Source organism: Manduca sexta, chromosome 9 (assembly GCF_014839805.1).
Source record: "Manduca sexta isolate Smith_Timp_Sample1 chromosome 9, JHU_Msex_v1.0, whole genome shotgun sequence".
Lineage (NCBI taxonomy): Eukaryota > Metazoa > Arthropoda > Insecta > Lepidoptera > Sphingidae > Manduca > Manduca sexta.
In genome coordinates, this window is record NC_051123.1 from 1,412,656 (window position 1) to 1,436,638 (window position 23,983).

The window sequence follows — 23,983 nt, forward strand, 5'->3', positions numbered from 1 at the left end:
CTTGTAATTTCAATATTGGTCAGAATCCACAGCCTCTGTGGCACGGCAGTTCATTGGATGCGAAGCAAAAACCACTCATTCGATTCTTGCAATGGCACTGATATTTATTTTTGTAGGTCCGCAAAAATTTGCTTCGGGTCTCAGTATGAGACCGAGTCTCGTAATAACACATACGTTACAAAACAACATCGTATTTGCATCGTACTTCGTTAGGACTTTATAGTTTTCATGCTACTACATCAAACTTATTACATAAATATTCATGTGTTAAAATAATTAGAAATCTTGAACTTGCAAACTAAGCCGCAGTAGTGCAGCAAGGTAAACCGCTTTTTAACACCAAACTGGATTAAAGGTCAAACACCCAAACGTGTAACTGCAGAGCTTCTAAAAAGTATTATAAAAATAAAAACAAAATTGGCTTTGATCTTTGATTCGCATTTTAAAAATCGAATCTTCAATATCGTGCATCCATAATCTGCTGATGTATAAAATGCCATTGATGATGTCTTTAGTTTTTTTAACTGATTTTGATACAGCTTAAACTGTTGAAAATTCTCGGAGTGAACTCACAGGTATGTAGATTACCTCATATTTTATTTACACTTTATTTCTTCTATCAATACTATAAATGTCGTAGTCTATGATGATCTTTGTTAGAAATAATAGCAGAAACCGCTGGACGGATTTAAATGAAATTTAGGACGCTGGTAGACCATATATTGCATAAACATGTAAGCCCACGAAGGAAATTCTTTATTTATTTTATTTAATTTATTTCATAGCTCTATTGTACACCATATACTTACAAAACAGTGTGCTTAATATTAAAACAATGAAGCCTGAAATGAGGTGCAATTGGCGGTCTTATCACTCGAGGTAATCTCTTACAGACAATTATTGGATGGAATAAAAGAGAATGATGAAAAGGGTAGTCTATGGCGTACATGTTAGCTAATATTACAAATATATATAAAGAATATAGCACAGTATTTACAGACCATATACTTACAATAATATAATATATTACCTACATACTCGTACATATATAAATAATGAAATTAGTGGTAAATGGGCCTAGTGTCCAACAGTGGGCCAGTATTTATAAGATTGTCTATTATAAGACTAGTATTACTAAACAATAATGGTATTTAAGTTACATACTTATGTGGTTTAGCTGTGAATATTGTATCTAATGTTAATGTTTATTGTTTTTATCAATATACAATGCGGTTAGCTCGTTATTTTCATATTCAGTGATATTGTGACGTCATGAAACGATATTTAATTAAATTTTAGTCATATTTAACAAGGACTTATCTTCGCTTATTTAGTTAAATATACCTTTTTTTTTTGATACAAAACAATCAATTTTGAGTACATACTTTTTAACTAGTGAAAATGAATGTGTATTTTTGTCATCATTTTCTTTGCTAGTGCGTATTTTCTTTGGTATATTTCTGTTTTATATTTCTATAAGTATGTAATTCGGCACGTGGCAGTCTATTGACGTCATTGCAATTGATGTATGCACGATAGTGCAAATTTAGTTGAGCGAGTTTAAATATAAAATTTTTATGGCTGAAATAAACCCATCGACTTTAATCTAGTGGCTGCGTGGGCTTCCAATAAGGGTGACCAGAGTTCGATTCCTTGGTCGGTAATATTATATGTTTCTGTAAGTACCGAGATGTTTTTTGCCTAACTAGGCAAACGAGTAAGCGGTCGGCCTGATTGTAAGCATCATCCGCCACTCAAGGACTTTAAAATGCCAGAGGCACAGTCAAGCCGTTGCCTACCGGACTCATAAGCTATTTGAGTCCCCTAAACTCTGCAGTTAGGCAGCAAAATCTAGAAACACAGCCAAACAACGGTTTGGCTGTGGCAACGGCCTACCAGACCTATAAGCTATTTCAGTCCTCTAAACTGTGCAGTTAGACATCAACATCTAACCCAAATTGTGTCAAAATTTACTTAAAAAAAGTGTTACAAAGCTCCCATATAATGTCTTAGCTCTGCTGTTAGTGAAATTATTTATTAACAACGGCGTTTATCATTAAACGAGTATATTTGTTCCATCTTCAATCGTTTATACATATAAATACTACTACTTCTAAAGAAATTTCTGACCATAGTTATGTCGACTGACGAGGGATAATTATCTCTCGTCAGTCGGCATTTTGGACTCCACTTACCATCAGGTGCAGAGGGGTCAATTTGAGTATAAAAAAAGAAGTACACAAGGCAAGATATTATATAATCCATAGTTACGTGGCAAATCTTTGTAACGGTTGCATCCGCGCGTATTCGCGATACTTCAGATGTTTCGTCTCTCGCGTCTCCGATCATCCATTTCCTCGGTTACGTAAAACCCGGCCACAATGCCTTTGCGTCACGAACCTTGTGAACTCAACTATGTATTTTAATAACTCGGATATTTTGATGGTGTTTGTTACTGTGGGAACGGTTAAGGCGAAAGTGGCCTAATTGTATTTTTCAATAGATTGTTAGTAATTGTAGAAGAAATTATTTTTGATTTTTCAAGAAATTTAAAAACGGGTTACTCTGGTTGACTGTCTCAGCGTAGTTGGATGGTGTGCGGAGCTCTGAGATCCTGGGTTTGAATTCCAGGTCGGGTAAAGTGATATTGGGTTTCTTTGCTCTATTGTAGTCTGGATACTGAAAATAGTGCCCGATATGGCGTTAGGCTCGCCCCTTATCGCATCATGGGACGAAACACACAGGAGAAAACTGGGTGCCTGGATGCACCTCTGCTTGTCCCTTCGGGGATAAAGCCATGATGTGCAACTCTGGTCAAAGGAAGTTGAAAAAAATCTATTTCAAAATCATTATAAATAAATAAACACTCTATACTGACTTCAGAATAAAAAACTCATACACTTAAATTCGGAACAAATATTTTATTAAACAAAATAAATATTCTTACTAAGTATAATTATCCACGGATTAGAATTGTGCAACTATAGAAATCGATTAAAAAAACATACATACATGTCTTTTTAAATTCAAATGTCATTTAATGTTGAGGTGACCCGAAAGTCTGAATATTTTGGCGCCATTTTTTATATAATCATTATAGAATGCATTAGCTATGAACGTATAATTTAAATGTCAATGGGTTAGATGTTTCTAAATGTTACTTATAAAACTAGTTTCCGTAATGACTGTATTGAGAATAAGTTGATTTAAGAAATATTTTGATGGTTTAAAAAGTCTAAGATAAGAGATATTGCATAAAATCTTTTCGTATACAATGTTTCCTATATTAAATTGAATTGTACATGGTATACACACATAACATAAAAACGATAGGTCTAATTTAATTGATCGCTGGTAATTAATCATCATAATTGTCACCTTTCTACTTTTTACCACCGAACGCAAAGGGGCACGGTGGTCTTTATCCGGGCGGATATATAAAATTCGCGAAAAATGATGTGTGAGCCTATAAAATTTTAGGGTTGCCCTCGATTTCTCCAGGATCCAATTATTAGATCCTGACTTGGTGCCTATGGGACCACTTCAGAAGTATCCGCTTACAAACAAAAAAAGAATTTTGAAAATCGGTCCACAATTGGCGGAGTAATCAAAAACAAAGAAAACAGTCTAATTGAGAACCTCCTCCTTAGAAATCGGTAAAAAATATCCTACCACCAGCAAAATCAGGCCATCGCTATATCAAACACAAATCTAATAACAATAAAATATGGTTCATAATACTTTAAGTTGCATTTTCTTAAGTGTTACGTTGTCACCCAGCACCGGCCGTAACACTTCACGACCCAACTAGGTAATGTAACTGCACAATAAATGGCTAGGTTTTTTATAATCTAGCTTTGTTCTGTTGGTGTCGTAAATTCTAGTTTTTACTGGTCTCTTTCCGAGTTCGGTGTGTGATTGTTTTCGTTTGTGAACGAGTGGGATTGTTTAGTATTTTATTAATTTCCCCAAGATACAGGCATTGCCTAGTTTGGGGGCCCCTGTCAATTGATGTTTTGTTTTAAATTATTTATAAGCACTAACATTACATACTAATAATAATTTAATTAAGTATATGTGTTACTACTTGTTATATTTTGTTGGTGCATAATAAAATCATTTATTATTATTTATAATTTATTAATTAATTCAGTCTACCCTTTGTTTAAATTAGTGATCGAACTGTAATGGTTTTCTTCTTCCAACTACTTTCGACCTTAAAAGGTGCGTGAACCTAATATTTGTGTGCAGAATCGTATTCACATTTGAGTTTCTGAAGATGGTTGCCACCTGACAGAGGTCGCAGGAACTCTGGACCCAGGCGGCTTCTGATAAGTTGGTCGGCTAATCTTTAGGGTAGCCTATGTTCAGCAGTGGACTTCCAAACGCTAAAGATGACAATGATGATTTACGAATCACAGACCAACCGGTAATTATAATTGATCAACCCCTAAAGTGTTATAATTCATTAGCAAACACAAAATATAGCATGCGGCGATAGCCTAGCATGCTTCAATAGTCTAGTTGGTTGTGGAATGGACTGCCGAGACGAATGTCCGCAGGTTCCAATCCCAAGGGCACACACCTCTGACTTATTTAAAAATTATGTGTGTATTCATTGTGGATTACCGCTTGCTGTAACGCTGAAGGAAAACTTACCGCAAATATTAGCATAATTTGGTTCAAGAATCCAAGTATAAAACTTGATATCTTGATAATGGTAGCGTCACACACATTATTTTATTAATATCTTATCGATGATAACGCAGTGGACTGAGTCATTGCTTTAATTGTGGTCACAATTTTAATCCATAGATAGTAGATAAGCTTCAAGAACGGTAAATTCGGTGACACGGCCAACACCTACAGATCAGACACTCCACATTAGGTTAAAGCAATTAAGACGAATTTTCGACGTTTAAGGCGGTTTAGAATTCATTCGCAATTTACCCATTTTTTTTCGAAATTACCTAAAACCGATTTTGCTCGCGGCTTCCCTCACATAAAACTCCTTTCGGAATAGAAAAATTCCTAAACCACTGTTGCAATCCATAGTGTCATTTTTACGACACCGGCGCCATCTATTTAAAGAATATTTTTTTAATTTAGATATTTCCTACAGGAGCAAATCAATGGGACATTAAGTAATGTAATATCAGCCCTGTATTATATACCGTCCCACTGTTGGCCATGGGCCTCCACTACTGCTAAGAGGAATTAGGCCTTAGTCCACCACGCTGGCCTAGTGCGGTTTGGTAGACTTCACACACCGTCGAAAATTCCTATAGAGAATTTCTTAGGTATGCAGGTTCCCTCACGATGTTTTCCTTCACCGTTAAAGCAAGTGATAATTCACAAAGTATACATACATATTTTTTTAGAAAAGTCAGAGGTGTGTGCCCTTGGGATTTGAACCTGCGGACATTCGTCTCGGCAGTCCGTTCCACAACAACATTAAGTAGCATATTGGTTAATCCAAGACATGGTCTATCCGTGTGCCAAATTTCATCCAAATGCGTTCAGCGATTGCTGAACGAACATCCAAACATTTTCAGAAACATTCTCATTTATAATATTAAGAAAAAAGTATATTGAATAAGCAGTGTAAGTAAGATAAAATAAAATCTTCTGTAATAGAATTTCCAACGAATTAATTATTAAGTTTACATCGTTTTTCAAAGTTCGGAAACCGCCGCCGTTCCTAACAAAAAAAAATCTCGACAAATTCTCACAAAAACTGCACTGATTGTGAATGTCGATCTTGATAACTATCGCGCAGTGGCAAGTTCGATGCTCGGGTCGGTGTACTTACGAACAATGTTTTCGAATTTTGAATGTTTTAAATACAAAATCAAAAAGTGGAAAGATTAAGTTAAAAAGTATTCGTGCGGAATCCTGGTTGGGTTATAGTCAGCAGAGTATAACAACTACATTATTCGTAGGTAAATCGACAGTTCCCAAGAACAAAAGCTCATCTGCAAAATGTCTAGTTGCAGTATGCAGGTTTTAAGTTAAGTGAAAGTATAAATATAAGTTACTAATTTCAAAACTATTCAATAAATAATTTAATTTATATTTTAAGGTGGGTAATTGATTTCATAAATTAATTAATTTATAATTTTTTCGCTAAACTTAAAACCTTCTTACTGTAACTAGTTATTTTGCAGATGAGCTTTTGTTCTTGGGGACCGTCGAAATATAATAGACAGGCAATAACTAGAAACAATCTGGCGCCATATTAACCTTTGATTGTGCTGGTTAGGTTTAGAAAATAATATGGGTTCCTACTTCTTAGAATGGCCATGTCATCTGAATGTCTCAGGAGATGCAACATTTGTGTACATGTTATATTTGGTTATCAACGCCTCCGTAATACCTAATTTTAGTTCGTTTAGATTCTGAAAAAAATAAGTGTGGTTTTACCAATTGTTATAATATATTGTGTACCTTATTTGAGAGGCTTTTTGGTTTCTTTTTCTCTTATTACTATACTCAATGGTAGCCTTAAATGATGCGAGGCCCCGGGTGGAACAAAAATAAATTTCTCCGGTTTTAAGTTTCGTCTATAAGATCGTAAAAAATAGATCCTCCAAGGCACCACGTGAGGCTCCGGTAAACACAAGGCCCCGGGCGGTTGCCCGGTTCGCCGCCCTCTAACACCGCCTCTGCCTACTCTTCGAATAATCTCTGAATACGATAATATAAATGTAACGAAATAATGATTACCAAGAACTGTGCATTTCATAATACAATCGGATCAAAATTAATAATAGATTCAATGACATAATACAAAAGATACACATCACGTACATACGTACAATTATCCGTGTCGTGCGCACGCGCAGCGCTCAGTGAAAGCGTTCGGAAACCGTCGCGAAGACGCCACGCATACATTACGTTTTATTAATCCGATATGTCGTGATTACATATCGGTTACGACATCTCGACGTCATTGTTCCGGCGGTGTTTAATTATATACGTGTTAGGTCCAGTGGTTATGAGTTTAGGGTGATAGTACGTTCGATTCCAGCAAAAACGGCCAATCACATAAGTAAGAACTAACTACGAACAGTCAATCGATGTTAAATTACAATAATTGTAATAACTAACTGCGAGTAACAACCGTCTGTAAGTTTAATGTATGAAACAATTCAAGAAATTTAATAATTATTGCTTACTCTTTTGTTTGACCACTAAAATTAATATTTTGTTATTTTCTCATTGTAAGTCATTTCATTAAAGCTTTAATGCAAGAAACATAAATGTTGACTTTGTAACACTTCACTAACACAAGAATATGCAAATTAATTAATTCCGTAGATTATTACTTGAATTCTTCATGTATTAGATATTTTTAAAATATAGATCACGTTCTTACTGACAACATTTTAAGTTGATAATTAATATTTTTATTATTCAGTATTCCACCACTATCATTCTTTTTCCAAATAGAGTTAAAAAAAAGAAATAAGGTTAATCAAAATTCTAAAATGTTTCGGTAAATTCCGTTTCTTAATATTGCTTTTTACAAAAACAAACACTTAAAAACATACTTAACGTTTTTAACAAATGCTTCGAAATATCCAATGTAAAAGTAAATGAAAATACTATATACAAGCATAAATATAATGCAATCTAAATCAATTTGTCTGAGATGCGTTTACGTAAGTAATGAGAAGTCGATTTACTGTTATGTGATGAACATTACATTACGTGTAGTTATATCATGAGGAACCGCAGATGTGGCCAGTGAGGTAAACTCTCACTAGACAGTAGACACATCTCGAATGATTCCTTTTCTTGAAGATATATAAATACCTACCTACCTATCGAGTTTCTTCGTCGATATATATGTACTACGCACTAGATTTGGCGTTCCGAACATTCACTGTGTTCAACTGAATTGAACTGAAATCAATTCAAAGTTTAGTATGGTCATTGTTGGAAGCTTGGGGTTGCGTACGGAGTGGCGCTCATGATATAAGACCTCCATTAACGGATCCGAAGTAATTTGATAGGAAAGTTAAATCGAAGTTCGTCGTTTCTTCGTTTCGGACCGACGTTTCGACGTTCGTTTTTCGAAGTAGACCCTCAGTACTCTTTGGGATAGGTCATTTGTGAATTTGTCTCTGTCGGCTCCACCGCTCACTGCTTAGCTTATTTTTGCCATCAATTTGCGCACAAGCACTATTTCGACATGAGTAAAGACTTTAGTCACATTAGGTTATGGTAATCAATATTATTGATATAATTATTTAACAAAATAATATACGGACTATTGATCAGAAATTTATATAAGAAAGAAGGAAGTACCAATTTGTACATGATAATATAAGATAAGATGATATATAAGTAATAATAAATAGGGATTAGCTTTTGTAATAAAATTTCTACCATGATTCAGAGTTTAAACCCAGACATCTCATATCGTGGAACTCAAGCGCACCTTCATCGATCACATCCGGTGCTTTGTTAATTTTTTTTAGTCTAATTGATGAGTAATCAAAGGAGATTGAACTTTAGATCTGTGGGTTAGAGTCGGTAATGCCAAAGCAGTGATGTCAGGAAGGTATAGCCACGCAATGGTAATTCCATAATGAGGAACGGAAGTGTCAAATATCAGTGTTTATTGCTATTTATTTCCTATTGTTGTCTATGCGTGTACGTAGACAATTTTAATTTCTTTATAAACCTATACCTCTATCTATACTTATGTATAAAACAGAAGAGTTTATTTGAATTTCGAACGCGTTAATCTGAGGAACTACTAAACCGAATTTGATTCTTTTTACTAATAGAAAGCTTCATTTCTCTCGAGTGCTATAGACTGTTTTTACGCCAGGAAAATATTTAATCGGGAAAAATCTAGTTACTCAATACAATTCTAAATCTAATCAATCTACAATCGGAATTTGATTCCCCGATCAAAATGTTTTTTTTTTTATTTAAAAAAGACCACGGTGTTATCTTTTTATTGGATTCATATTTTGCTAGTTAAGTTTGTATTTAAGCGGTATGGTTTCGGTAGTTATCGGTGAAAATTGCCTTTTATTTTGAAGAAGGCCGCTGTGGGGTTTTTGTCGATACGTTTGAGCTTCATTTTAGAATTAATTTGCCGGTAATTCCGAGGTGGTTTTCATGTCGGCTCCTCTGATTGACTAGAGATTTTGAATCCATAAAAAAACAAATATGATGTCGAGAGACGCGACTTTTGGTCTTCTATCGGCGATATCTATACATATTGTAAAACAACGTCCCATTTTCTGTGTCTGTATGTGATGGATTTTCTCAAAATCTACTGAACGGATTTTTATGAATGTTGGTATGGAGATAGTTTAGGACCCTGGGAAGATTCTAGGCTCCTTTCTATCCCGGTAATAAATATAGCCGGACTTTTATCCCGAAAAATCCTTCACGCGGGCAAAGCGTCGGGCAAAAGCTAGTATTATATAAAAATACACATTAACAGCCTAAATACCTCCATATCTTATCTGATAAGCGGTCATTGGACAACGCTTACGTCACGCGGCCTGATTAGACTATATTGAGGCTACGTAGCTGTCAACAGAAGCCTAGATAGCCTTTGAATTGTGCAAGATTTTTTATTGAGTATTTTGTAATGTTATTTATAGTTGTTATTAGCTTTTGCTGGCGGCTTCGCCCGCGGGAAGGAGTTTTCCGGAATAAAAGTCCCGCTATATTTTTTCTCGAGATAGAAAGTAGTCTGTAACCTTCCCAGGGTCTTAAACTATCTCCATACCAAATTTCATTAAAATCCGTTTAGTAGATTTTGAGAAAATCGATAACATGCAGACAGAAAAGGCGACTTTGTTTTATAATATGTATAGATTTTTGGTATTTATGTAGTTATAGTTGTTTTATTGTTTGGTAAAATATTATAATATAATAAAAGCACATAAAACATAATGCATTAATTGACATCATTAGTAAGACTAGTTGTGTTGGCTGAGGAGGGATAAATACTTCCTCTTGTAAATCTATACTATATCGGGGGACGTTGCCAAGATGCCTTTCTACAATTGTTAATGCTAACTTCATACAGGGTCATTTTGACATTGCGTTACTAAATGAAACCACATGCTTATCATTTTGAAAATAAAACTTTACAATAAGTTAATCGAACTGTAGATGTAAAAAGAAATGTAAGTTTGGAATAAAATACATATCAATAAAAAGTAAATTCAATTATAAACACCATATTGCCTCTACTACTACTCTAAGAGAAGTTATCGCAGCGGCAACATCATACTTTCAGTCAGATATGTACTCATTCACACAACATTTACGTACTAAACTACATATTGATCGAATAATCAGAAAAGTAAAACTGAGATTTTTAGTGCATATATTCGTTATTCATGAATGATTTTTGGCACAATATTAGTAGAAATAACGATAGGTATATGGTTTAATTTATTAACTCAATGATAATATAACCCTATATATAGGAATAAGGTATCCTAACTGCAAACGTATCGCTAGAATATCTCATTCCCATACATTAGTTTTGTTTTCTATTAAAAATTGTAGAAACGTATCTTGTATACGGCTCCTAGACACCATTCCACTATCAAGTGCCTGTGTAGGTGATACTATAGCTCCGTCTATTTTTGTCATCATGTCGTTTAAAGGATTTGAAAATGATTGTAATTATTCTGTAATATAGGATATCTTAACATCAGTTTCATTAAATTCAGAGATTTGGTATAGAGTCATGACGCTTATAATTAGAAGAGGTATTTGCTTTTCCAAAAACCTGCCAAAGTATTTTAGATAATTTGAGGATAGTATTAATTATTGTTTCAACCTAGAAAATGTTTAGTTTTTGTCTTACAAACAAGATTCTAATTCAGAAGGGGCTTGCGAACGTGCTAAAATTACAATATTCAAATTAGAATCATCAAATTAGCATAATAAATCATCAATATCATAAATCTACAAATCTAGATCATAGACTAATTAGTGTTTGCCAATATTTGGTCTGTCAACCCAGATACACATTTGTGCCCCTTTCTGTAGCATTTCATAGGAAGTTTAAGTTCGGCTCATTCATTTATCATTTACTTGGTTAAAACCCGGTTACTAAACATCTCCCACATTTGTTACACGTTGGTTAACGGTGTATAACACTTTAGCAATTCGTGGGCGCATTGAATTTAGGTCAAAATAAATAAATAATGTTTTCAGATTATTGCCGCCATTTTGTTTTAATATTTTTCGGTTAAGGTTATAGCTTAAGGTCCATTTTTCATACATTTTGTTTCACCTTTAATCTGGGTAACTAAACAAGTATTGACAAGCAAAGAATTTAAATTCACGTCTAGTTAGTGATTAGTTCTCGCAGTTGAAAGAAAAACGTAAAAATAATTAATATGCATGGATATTTCGGCCATTAAAATTTCGTCGTATTAAATTTTATACCCAGATTAAAGGTGAAACAAAATGTATGAAAAATGGACCTTAAGCTATAACCTTAAGTATCTATTTGATTTAAATGTTCTGTGTGGTAAGCTACCTCTTTTGACATTACGGTACTGGCCAGTAAAAATTTCACTTCATTTGTTTTTTTTTTTAATCTTATTGTTCCTCTTTTTTAATATACATGATAGTAATGTATTGGTTTATTCGTCTCTGCATATGCTATACCTACAGTTATTAAATTGTATTGCAAACACAATAATTTATCGTTTTTCCTCGAGTTTTCCTCAAACACGATTAAAAAACAAGCTGCATAAAATTCCGTTGAGCTGTTCTACATGTCTCGCGAACGATAATTTAAGAGACTACTAATTTATGATATATTAATATTTTCTTATAACGTTAAAAAAATAAAGCTAAATTAAGTTACAAAAAATATGTTAACACGTTAGTCTTTACTTCAAGAGTTGGGCAGGTACGAATTTTAATTCATAATTTAATTAGGTACATACACTAACGACTTTTAGCCCCGAAGGGCTAGAAGGAGCGCAATGACACTCACTTTCCGTCCCATAATGTGATAAGGAGCGACTCTATCGCCATATCGGATATAAATTCTAGACTCCAGATACCGAGTAAAAAAACCCAATACTACTGCGCGACCCGAGGTCGAACCTGAGATCTCAGCACTGCAGTCGTACTATGATACAACTACACCGAAACAGTAGTATTTATTTATTTACTAATAAACACATAAACAGAATACAGCCAAAAAAACAATAAAACTACAAATTCAAAAATATACTAAACCACTCTATACTTATGAAAATACTTCAACATCTAAAATATCAAATCTCATAGATTTCATTTTCTAACAAATAAACTCGATCCAAAACTCGCCATAATTGCTGTGATAGCAAAAACTATGGCGAATCGTGCGCCGACCCGCGCCCGCGTCCGCCGAATTATTTCCGGTCTTTTTCAAATTCTATGAATTATTGTGGTTCATTTATCATCGTAACGGGCGGTCTGGTTACGAGAAAACTATTTTAAGAAAAATATTTATAATATTTATATACAAACTAGCGACCCGGCCAGGCTTCACATGAAGCAGAGTTTGTTTTTTTTATTGCTTGAATGACGAGACGAGCTTGCCGTTCACCTAATGGTAAACGATACGACCGCCCATAAACAGTAGAAACCCCATCCAACACATTGAATTACAAAAGTATTTTTGGGTATACCATTACGGTCGCCATCCTGAGACATGAGATGTTGTCTTATTATGTCCAGTAGTTACACTGGCTACAATGTCCTACAAACCGGAACACAACAGTGACTACACACTGCTACTTGCAAATAGATATTGCGGTGGTACCTACCCAGGCGTACTGTCACATATGAGAAACCTACCACCAGTAAAATATATGACAATTTTGATTATAATATTGAAATAATGCCATTTTCTCGCTGCTTCGCTTAAAGTTCTTTTTCGGGATATACAAACTGCAATTTTACATCTTGAAAAATAACATTAAAATGTGTTAGTTAAACCAGAAATATAATACCTACATGATTTCTTACAATTAGGTACAATCAATGTGCTAAAGATTGAGTTCTGGTAATGTCCGTTATTAGCAATTTTTCTGTATATCCAGGTTATAAAAATCCGACAAAACCGGATGAAAGTTGTATTTAATAAACGCCACTGTTAAATAATTATTAACCAATTCAATAGCTGTTACGCATTTACAAACTTATGTAATGAATGGCGGAAGCCATAAAAATTATGGACTTAACATTTGAATCAAATCCGGGCTTCAGGTGAACGCACCAATTATTACCAATTTATATAAAATTATATTTCCCCGTGGGAATTAACGTCGGCGTATTGTAAAAATAAAGCCAAATTGTTAAGCAATATTTTTGTAAAAGTTGCGCCGATTCAAAATTGGAGTAGGCTTAAGATACAAATAGCTAAATTGAATAATAAAATTATATGACGTAGCAACTTTCATTGGGTAATTTGTTTTAGAAAGCTTGACCCATCATTGGTGCCTTTCCCCTACTTATTGATTTTCTAAGGATTCCGCACCGACGAAACCCTAATAAATTTAAACCCGCAAGCTAATAAGCATGAACAATGTTGGACAGATTTAACGAAGTGTGAAAAACTCCGTCTAAATACATTAAGGCACTTTATATTATTAGTAGACAGTCTAGGAATCTAAGACTTCTAAAATTATTGGCTTAGATTTCCAAACTGCCAAAAGCTTAGGATTATAGGACTAAATTACCAGACGAGAGGATTCGACTGCTAGATCTGCAACTGCCTTCCCTTCAGATTCAATCCAAATTCTTTATGCACTCAGAAAAATCGTTACCGCAAAAAAAAATTGTGTTTAATACCTATTTTAATACTGGGTTTACGTTCCGCCCTCGCATGAGCTCGTTTCGGGCATCAAAATTAATGTATAATACACAAAAATATAGCTTAATAATAGCAAAAGAGTTTCTAGAATCGGAGTTGCAATTTGACAGTTCCCTCCCAAGACAATTCTTTTGCGCTGGGTCTTCACACCGAATGCAGAGCGTTAAGTATATATACCTCATAGTTGCCAATTCACATTGAGGTCTATAAGGGCTCGCGAAAATTTCCTGGTCTTCTCCCCTTCTCCCATCCTAAAAGGTTTCCTTATTCTTCCCCCACACTTCCTTCCCAGCTATCCGCTACTAACTTTCCTCCAGGGCCATACAGTCGCAAACCCGAGGGATTACAGTATCTCATCAGCGGGTTTCACCCAGAGATGACTGTGAGGTACCATACCAAAAAAATTACAGGTTAACCCGTTTAAACAATCTCTTCAGGTTTTATATAGGTTTTTTCGCCGCAAATCATTGTAGCATGAATTTCAAAACAGCACACCCCACGAGACTTCGTAAAGAGTTTGATAAATGAACCGGCTTCGAATGCATGTCACGCGCGAGCGATGGCTCATTACCACTCGACCTACTGGGTACGGGTTAGGGTATGGTGTTAGTAGAAGCGGGGTGAAGAGGATTTAATCAAGTAGTAGTAAAAATTCCATTGTTATCACGGGCGCATCCAGGGGAGAGGATTTAGGAGTTCAAACTCCCCTAAAATAAAATTAGTTCAACTAACAATTAATTGGTTTCACCTTTTTTAAGATTGACAATGTTGTAATTTTATTTTAAATTAATTTGAATATCATAATTGCACACTTTGTTTTATTCCTTGTCCATTTTTGTAAGGAAGTTAAACAGCGTCCCGGAAAACGTGTTTGGAACTAAAATACGCCAGCGTAAACATTTCGCGCGTATAAACTTCTCATTGTAAAACGTGTAAACATAGATTCGCATAGTAAAGCATGTACGGGCAGCATGTGTCTCTTTTTTGAGGTTTAGTATCCACTCACGAATATTATAGGATAATGCGTAAATTTCTACTGTGGATACAGATGAAAACATTTGCTTATTTACCGTATAATAATAATAATATCAGCCCTGTATTCTATACTGTCCCACTGTTGGGCTCGGGCCTCCTTTACCACTACCTACAAACTATTTACCGTATAACAAAAGGGATTTTTCGGGCAGCTTAAAATCTGCACCGTGCACACAATTCTCTGTGAATGTAAAAAGGTTAAACGAGATAGTTTATATATCTACCTACCGCAATGGGAAACGAGCTCAACTATGTAAGAACTCTAACATTTGATGGATTGCATGACCGGTGGCAATCTCTTCGCATGTTGCGTCAACTGGAGTTTCTACTGATGAATTGTCATTGAACAATAATAGCATATATCATAGTTTTTTACGAGAATTATGGAGATGAATTTACTGACTTTGGTTACGTCTCGGCTATGGTGAAAGGGAACTATAGGTACTAATATGCATAAATGCTGTCTGTAAATTGATCTAATGATAATTACATCCTACGAATATTATAAATGCGAAAGTTTGTGAGGATGGATGTACATGTATGTATGTTTGTTCCTCTTTCACGAAAAAACTATTGAAAGGATTTGGATGAAACTTTACAGTAGTATTGGTTAAACATCAGAATAACACATAGGCTACAATTTATAATGATTTTGTGTAATTTGGTCATAATATAATGATACATATCAAGTCGAAAAAATAAATTATCCCGAAAAACTCCTTCACGAGGGCGAAGCCACGAGCAAAAGCTAGTTATACATAAAGGTAAGACGGTAGGAATCGAATAATATGGACCCTTCGCCACTGGTGACATTCCAATACCAGATATCTCAGGGCGAACTCGACTGCCCTGGTGGCGTGGTTGTTATGCGCACGCGGTACGTGTATGACTATCGCAATAGGTCCTGGGTTCGAATCTCAGGTCTCAAACAGAATGCTGAAGGATCCGAAGTAATTTGGTAGTAGAGTTAAATTCGAAGTTCGTCGTTTCTTCGTTTTGGACTGACGTTTCGACGTTCGGTTTCGAAGTAGACTCCTGGCCCCCACGACCCGTGGGTCGCCGTGGCCTGTCCTTGGAAGCAAACGGCGCTCTGGAGCGAGTTGGGCCCAAAGTGGCCTCCGCTGGTACCAAGCTGAATACAGGTCTGATATGATTATTATGAAGACTCGTATACAAGCACCATAAACTAAAGATAACAAAAATATACATTGTTAATTAAAAAACGAGCATATTTATAGGATAGTAAAGCGCATAATAGTGGTAAGGCAGAGTCTGTCTGAAGTGTCTCTCGGGACAAAGATACCTGTGATGGGTTTTCCGTCTTATAAGTTATTCAGTCGCAGCTCGAAATCGGGAAGTTGGTGGTGCTATACCAAGACTCGGAAAGAACGTAAAGCGTTGGTCCTGTGCCTAAACGTTTACCGGTCATGTCGGATTGCCGTCTCACCGGACTATGAGAGTGAAGGAACAGAGAGTGAGTATATTGCGCACATACTAATGCATTATAATATCTTCTGAGTACTTGGCTGATCTCCGTTGAGATTAGCTGCCATGGCCGAAATTCGACAATGAATGACATGACTTAATCAGCACTTAATATAAGATTCCAATAATATGACCACAAGAAATATTTTCAGTACACTTCCTCATATTTACTTATGTAAAAAAATCTCATACAAGAGTGAACCGTCCCGTATTCAATTCTCAGGTCAGTCTACATTTTGAGCGGGATATTTGGGTTGGATCATCGACATCACAATATCATAGGCGGTTGTGAATGCTTCAGCAACAAGCATGAAAAAATCTCGTGCTGACACATTAAATTGGACTCTGAAGTTAAGGATTATAGTTGCTTTTCCTCTACCCGCTATCCGCTCGCCACTTTGTCCTTACCCCCCGAGGGGGCGCGACCCACACGTGCGCCATCCGTCCCGGACACACGTGCACTCGTGAGCTTGAATCCACTACCTATATGAATGCATCGCTCTGCACAAAGACTGCACAATATACCTATGGATTAAAACATAGAAAAAAGACTGCACACTACATATAGGTTAATGCATTGAAAATATACACCGTGTTTTAGTATTCTTTGTAAGCGAATCTCGCGTTCAAAAGCAAGCGACGGGTTGCTTGCTCCTCTCGTAGTTGGTTTAAAATATATTTATAAACGTATCATTCCAAAGGTTAGGTTAAGAGCACTAAAACTCGCGAAAATGTTCAAAAATATTAATAAAAATAGCTAAAGCGAACGTAGTCCTAGTCTCTGACTACTTCTGTAGCGTACAGGCGAGATGTTATGTATAAGAATTTGTTGTCTCTTTTCACAGTCGTGACCAAATACATTATACAGGCTACCCAAGCCTGTAGAACTACTAGTAATTGTACTAGAGATAATACTACGATGAAATCACTATTGAAATATGTCCGATATGATAACAGCCACGCCTTCTAAATTTCGAGGCAATATGTCCGCTCTGTTGCAATCTCGATGCAAATTTTTCATAATCGTTGTCTCATCCTCTCCCAGTGACCGTCCTGGGCCGAGGTCCGTAACTCGTTAGTAGGTTGCCCTTAGCATGGTCGCTTAATTTTCAAGGGTTGCGAGCGTCTAAAGGTCTCACCCAAAAGTCCGGTGTGCTTTTATAACCCTTGCCAGGTTAGCAAATGTAGAGTCATGTTAAAAATAAGGTTATATTTAAAACGGAACGTGACAGTCCGACTGGGTAGGTACCACCGCAATGTCTATTTCTGCTAAGCAACAGTGTGTAGTCACTGTTGTGTTTCGGTTTGAAGAACATTGTAGTGTAACTACTGGACATAATGAAACTTAACATCTCATGTCTTAGGATAGCGAGCGCAGTGGAATAATAATACTTTGTAATTCAAGGTGTTGGATGGTGTTTCTACAGTTTATTGGCCGTCGTATCGCTTACCGTCAAGCAAACGGCAAACTCGTCTCGTCATTCACCGCAATAAAAAAAAAAAACAAAATATAGACTTATCGTTAAAGATTGTCGTAGAAAGCAAAATAAATAAAGTAGACTTAGGCATCGTTAAACACTGTAAAATCTTGTCCACAGCGCCTGATTCTAAAATCTTACAGCAAACACTAAGCTAGGACATCAATCTAGCTCTACATCAGATATTAAACTTTGCCGCAAACACCAATCCGGCCAAACGTTCAGTTGGCACAATATATCGGAGCGTTGAGCGGTGCTCGTGATGCCGTTCGGCGCGCCCGTGACTCGTTCTCACGACTTTGTGTCGGCTTTTACTTTCACGATAGAGCTGGGACGGATTTGGGGCTTGGGGGGTATTGGTGATGTGTACGAATGTGTTGTAAAGATTCAAGGAGATTTGGAGCTTAGGATAGGGTTTACCATAAATTTGTGTACTGTTTAGGTTAGAAAACGAAATTACTTCTTACACTATTGCTATATATGAATAAGTTAGTTATTTTTATTAGTCTGTTCTTCCTTACACTACAACCTGAACAGCAGGTATTTGGTGGTTGAATTTAAATAAATTTATTTCAGAAATCAACATAATACAAATAATGCCTACTTAGTATATTTTTATAGTTTCAACTAGCACCCATAGTGGTCAATTTAAGTGTATGACGTTCTGGGATCAGTCCACTCCGTATACATCTATTTTACACAGGTCAATATAACTGTTTCCAATGGGGTAATAATCTCTTGATACGTTATTCTATCCAGACCCTACTCCACTGATAAAAATGTATTGGAAACACATTGCCGTGCCCTTATAAAAAAAAATTATCTCCGGGCGGCTTGACCCCCACAAGCCACTTCCTCCGGCCCTGTGGTGTCGTGTCGCCCGTCGTTCCTGATCGGTTGCGTACGCGTTATGAGATTTTAATGACATTATTATGTACTCACAGTTAATAGACACATGTCGGAAATTTGTAGAGAATCCGCGTTACGGATACTGTTCAAATAACTTGCTGATGGCATTAATATCCAGATAGCGAGCACTGTATGAAGAGGTCATGTTAAAAAAAAAAAATTTTTTTTTTAAACTGTGAACCCCGGTGTAGATATTTGTTTACAGAATGAATAGACAGGATCTAACGGCTAAGTATCGCATAAACATCAAAACAAAATGACAGGTTGCTGTTTATGTATGGCAGCATAGGCCGGCCAACGCACAAGGTCATCTGATGTTAGTAATATCTACCGGATACATGCACACAATACCAGAATCCTAGCCGATTGCGGCCACGGCGACTATAGAAACTGGACAGGCATTTTACAGGCAAAAGACCGGCTGCCAAACTTCAAGACACTGTGAGCTCATTCTGCGTAGATCGGACCACCAACAGCTAAAATTAAAAAAAAAAAGTTGTATAATTGTAAAATGTAGGTAGATATTGTAACTTTGACTTTGCGGATGAACAACACCTCAGTCCCCCCGTGACCATGACGGCTGCAAAGTCTTCGAAACGTCGGGAGAAAAATAAAAAACAAAAAACCGCGATAGAATCCGGAAAATTAGTTTAATTTCAATGTCTAACATTCGCGTAAATATAAGAAATCATCAGGCATTTTAACTTGAAGTAAGACTGGGTGGATACCCAGCGTGACTAGCGGACTCTAGTCACGTTTCGGCCCTTTGATGCGCTCTTATGCACTGTATAGCTATAAAACCCGCCATAATCCTCCAAGGAAACTAACCACCGTTAAGAGCAGTTATTATGCCTTCGCGTGCAAAATCCTCTTGAAACACAGAACAGTATAGACACTACACTTCCTTCCCCAGATATCCACCAACTTCCCTCCAGGGCCTTGCAGTCGCTAAGCCACAGAATTCCAATGCCATTCGTAGGTTTCTCCCGATGTTGATTGCGGGTCCGATACAACAAAAATACTATAGGTTGAACTGGCTAATGACAACACAAAGACCGTTTATAAATCTACAAAATAAATAATCTCGCGATATCTAATTATTTTTTTAAGTAAGAAGCGTTTAAATCCATTCACAAAATATTCTACTCAATATCTCGGTATTATTTAACTTTCACAACGTACCACAAAATAGCAATCAAGTGGAAAATTGGTACATATTTTTATTACCAGCATTCGTGAAATACCTGCATAATGGTAAACGAATGTTTTTATCATGTAACAGTAATAAAAACTAGAAATTACGCCTGGTAATTGGTATTGTAACAAATTATTTGTTTTTAAACTGACTTATTGACTGTTTAATTAGCCGATATAGACATTATTTACAAAAAAAACACATCGGAAACAGTTTTAATAAAGTAATTTGGTAATTATTTAAATTAAATTTTGTAAAACGTCCGATAATTTCTAAATACTGTTATTTGAGTCTTATAATGATGCTAACAGCCTCACAATGTTCATGTAATTATTATTCGCTAGTTAACTTATCAGACAGCTAATATAAGTAATACTAATTTGGTGAGCTGTTATTTCGGACAGACTGTCAATAATTATACGTTTTCCTTTAAAACAAACAGACCAGCGATAATTCTCAGCAATATTAATGTTGATAGGCGATTATGTTCACAAAATACGTTGAAGACTTCAACGCGCTTCAAAACAGCGCCATCTATTGTCACATTTGCGTACTGAGGCTAACAATGTTTAGCGTAGAAACTTTACCAAGTAGCAGTACAATTATCATCGGCCAGTGAGTTACCAGTCCAAGTGGTTCTGATGATGGCTTTGGCGTTTAATGTCATAGCCGTATAATTGAACGGTTTCTAACAATTAACAAGTGAATTAGAACGCGTATGTGTTGCAAAATGGAGGACGTAGGATCCTTAAGTAGAGAGAGTAGAGAATGGATGGCTCAAAGATTTCTTGGCTTGGTTTCTGTTTCTATACAGAAATCAATGTCTATTTCTGCCTCCAAGCAGCAGTGTGAAGCCACGGTTGTGTTCCGATATGAACATTGTAGCCAGTGTAACTACTGGACATAATAAAACTAACATCTCATGACAGACTGGCGAGCGCAGTGGAATTCCAAACAATACTTTGTAATTCAAGGTGTTGATGGCGTTTCTACTATTTATGGGCGTTCGTATCGCTTACCATCAGGCGAACGGCAAGCTCGTCTCGTCATTCAAAGCAATAAAAAAAGCAGTTACTCGTTTATTCGACGAAGAACACAACTCTAGATGAACCTAAGAACTCGTTATTCCTTAGGTTCTTGCTTTACAAGAGTTCTAACTAATTCCGGGTTCAGCAGTAACCCTAAACCCTTTGTAGTGGCTACCACCACGCGGACGGCAGGAAAAGCGTTGTGTGTGACATTCAGTGCGGAACGATCTCCTTTCACCCACCGCCAGAGAGCACCATGCGGCTGTGTTGCCAGCATTAAAACTGATGGGAGGATATCTGTATTTTTTTTGCATCTGACTGGATGATTCTGGCCATCGAGACATGGTCAATATTAAGACCTATGACAACACTAGACCCTGACAGGTTATAAAAATCTATGGCGAAAATAAAGCAATTTTTCTTGTTTGAGTGTGGACTTCGGGATCTACTTATATCAAACGTCATACGTTTCTTGCGCGTATCTTACTTGCGAGATGTAATCTATTTAATTACCGACTGACAGCCCTCAGAATAAATAAAAATATATGTATTAATTTTCTTAAATTATACGTGTATTTTTTATTTAGTTTCGGTAATTACTTTTAATTCTGGCAACACCAACATGCGCTTGCGCCGGCGTCGTTGCGCCACGCCAGTATTGTTGTCGGTATATTTATATCTTATAATTACGTGATGTAAACAATACTGTGCTAATAAAACCAGAGTGTTAAAGCAATACGTGATGCGACGTCATGAATAATACCTACTGGCGATTTCAAATTCATTTAGATGACAAGAAAATTGTCGTGAGAGGAAACCAACTTAAGGCAGCATCTTTGTTATTTTTTAATTATCAGTAAGTTTGTTTGAAATATTTGAGCCTGTTTACAATTTAAAAAAAATGCTACTCATTACATAACTGTTTAGGCCGACCAAATGCAGAAGTCACACACATAGAGCATAAATGCTCCCAAATAAATAGTGATAAAATAAAATTTACTAGACACTTGTGAAATAGGCCCTAAATAGTGCCAACGAATTCCATTTATTACTGAAATAAAGATTAACAATGTTTTTATCCGTCATAAGAAGCGCTTCTCGTTACAACCCTATCTTCAAACGCACTGTTTACGTCATATCGTTTTGCTATAAAAACATATATTTAGTTACCTCAATAATCAGCTCTTAGTCCACCGCGCTGGCCCACTGCGAATTGGTAGACTTCACATACCCTCGAAATTCCTATAAAGAATTTGTCAGATATGCAGGTTTTCTCACGATGTTTTCCTTCACCGTTAAAGCAAGTGATAATTCACAAAGAATACACACATATTTTTTTAGAAAAGTCAGAGGTGCGTTGCCTTTTTGGGATTTGAACCTGCGGACATTCGTCTCAGCAGTCCGTTCCACAACCAACTAGGCTATCGCCGCTTCCCCAAAGTTACCCCAAACAATAATGAAAACAAAACATAAACATTAAAACCTCTCGCAACATCCACCATCTTGAGCATGTTATACTTACCCAGTTATTAATGCTAACAAATCTACAGCTATTTTTATCGTGCACAATTACTTCCTAATATTGCAACGGTATCATTAATTGGATTGCACAGAAGTGATCTAACACGAACAGCAATCTTAGACAAATATAAAAACATAGATTTGTTATCTTTTCCGGTGATGTAAGCTAATGCAGATGTGTGTCTCGTAAGAGGCCGTGTTTGGCAACTGTTGCGAGTAAAATCCAGTGGAATCTGGTAGAGGAAATAGTAAAGTCAACTAATATGAATGAACGTCCCTCCTAGCCGAATTTCGGCCGCGACGGCCAATCTCAGACGATCAGCCAGGTACGCAGGAGATTATAGAGCACAATAGTGTGCGTAATACGCAGGTGCACTCCTTCCTTCACTATCATAGTTTGGTGAGACGGTAATCGGACATGATCGGAGAGTTATCATGCCCAGGACCAACGGATTCACGTGACTTAAAAAAAACAGTCACAATTGGTTCAACACTACCTAATCTGTTGCACATTAGTATAGTTAGTAATATAGCCAGTAGTCTACTATACTACTATGACATTTAGACTAACCGTGCTCAGCAGGCTTAGGGAAGAAGTAGATAGGTACGACAATGCTTAAATTGTATTAATTACGCAGATTTTTTTATTTTTACTCTGACACGACAAGGTGACAGCATCGCACCTGATGGTAAACGCGATGCAGTCCTGATAGAGCATAGAATGGCAACAGAAGGCCATCATACCATTCGACACAATCGTGCCGACCTACTAAGATACTTCTGCACGCTATGACATATAATGTATAATTTTCCTAAAGTTGTACTTGAAAGATCAGAATTCATAATTAACAGAAAACGCTATAATTAAATATTAGTTTATTGCAAATATATTCGAGTAAACGGAAGAAACAAATCCCTTGGTCTATTGATAAATAAAAAATTGTAAAATGTTGCCAACATTGACTTCAACATAGATTTAAATAATAATTTAAATCTATGATCTTCAATTAATTATAACCGGTCCATCCAGAAATTCGTTTTATTTCTTCTACTAAACAGTTTGCGTGGCTGACCTTTTACTTAGAGGACATTGTAGACAGCATAATTGACATGATGAAGTTTAAATTGAACCTATTGTTAGTGCTACTTAATTAACTATTACTCCAAATGAACCTCTTTTTATTTTGTAGGGGCAAACAAGCGTACATTCACCTGATAGTAAGTGATTACTATCGCCCATGACCATCTGCAATACCAGGAGCCATAAAGACGCGTTGCCAGATTTTTGTTGGAAATTAGAAATATTGTTGGTGACAATTAGTTCCATAATTCCATAGCCTCTTGTACATAATAGAAAGTATTACTAAATAGTTTTCATACAGATACGGAATCACAGAATCTGTATAATCTATATTTGTTTATATTCCGAGAAATGAATTCACTTCGCCGTCCGAGATAAAGT

At 36.2% G+C, this 23,983-nt stretch overlaps 2 protein-coding genes across 4 annotated transcripts in view; one reads left to right on the forward strand and one right to left on the reverse strand.

Annotated features, from left to right (window-relative positions):
* Positions 1 to 23,983, reverse strand: part of LOC115455683 — a 138,362-nt gene that overhangs the window by 108,795 nt on the left and 5,584 nt on the right. The window lies entirely within an intron of this gene.
* LOC115455686 (golgin subfamily A member 6-like protein 22) overlaps positions 1 to 23,983 on the forward strand; it is a 35,208-nt gene that overhangs the window by 566 nt on the left and 10,659 nt on the right. The window lies entirely within an intron of this gene.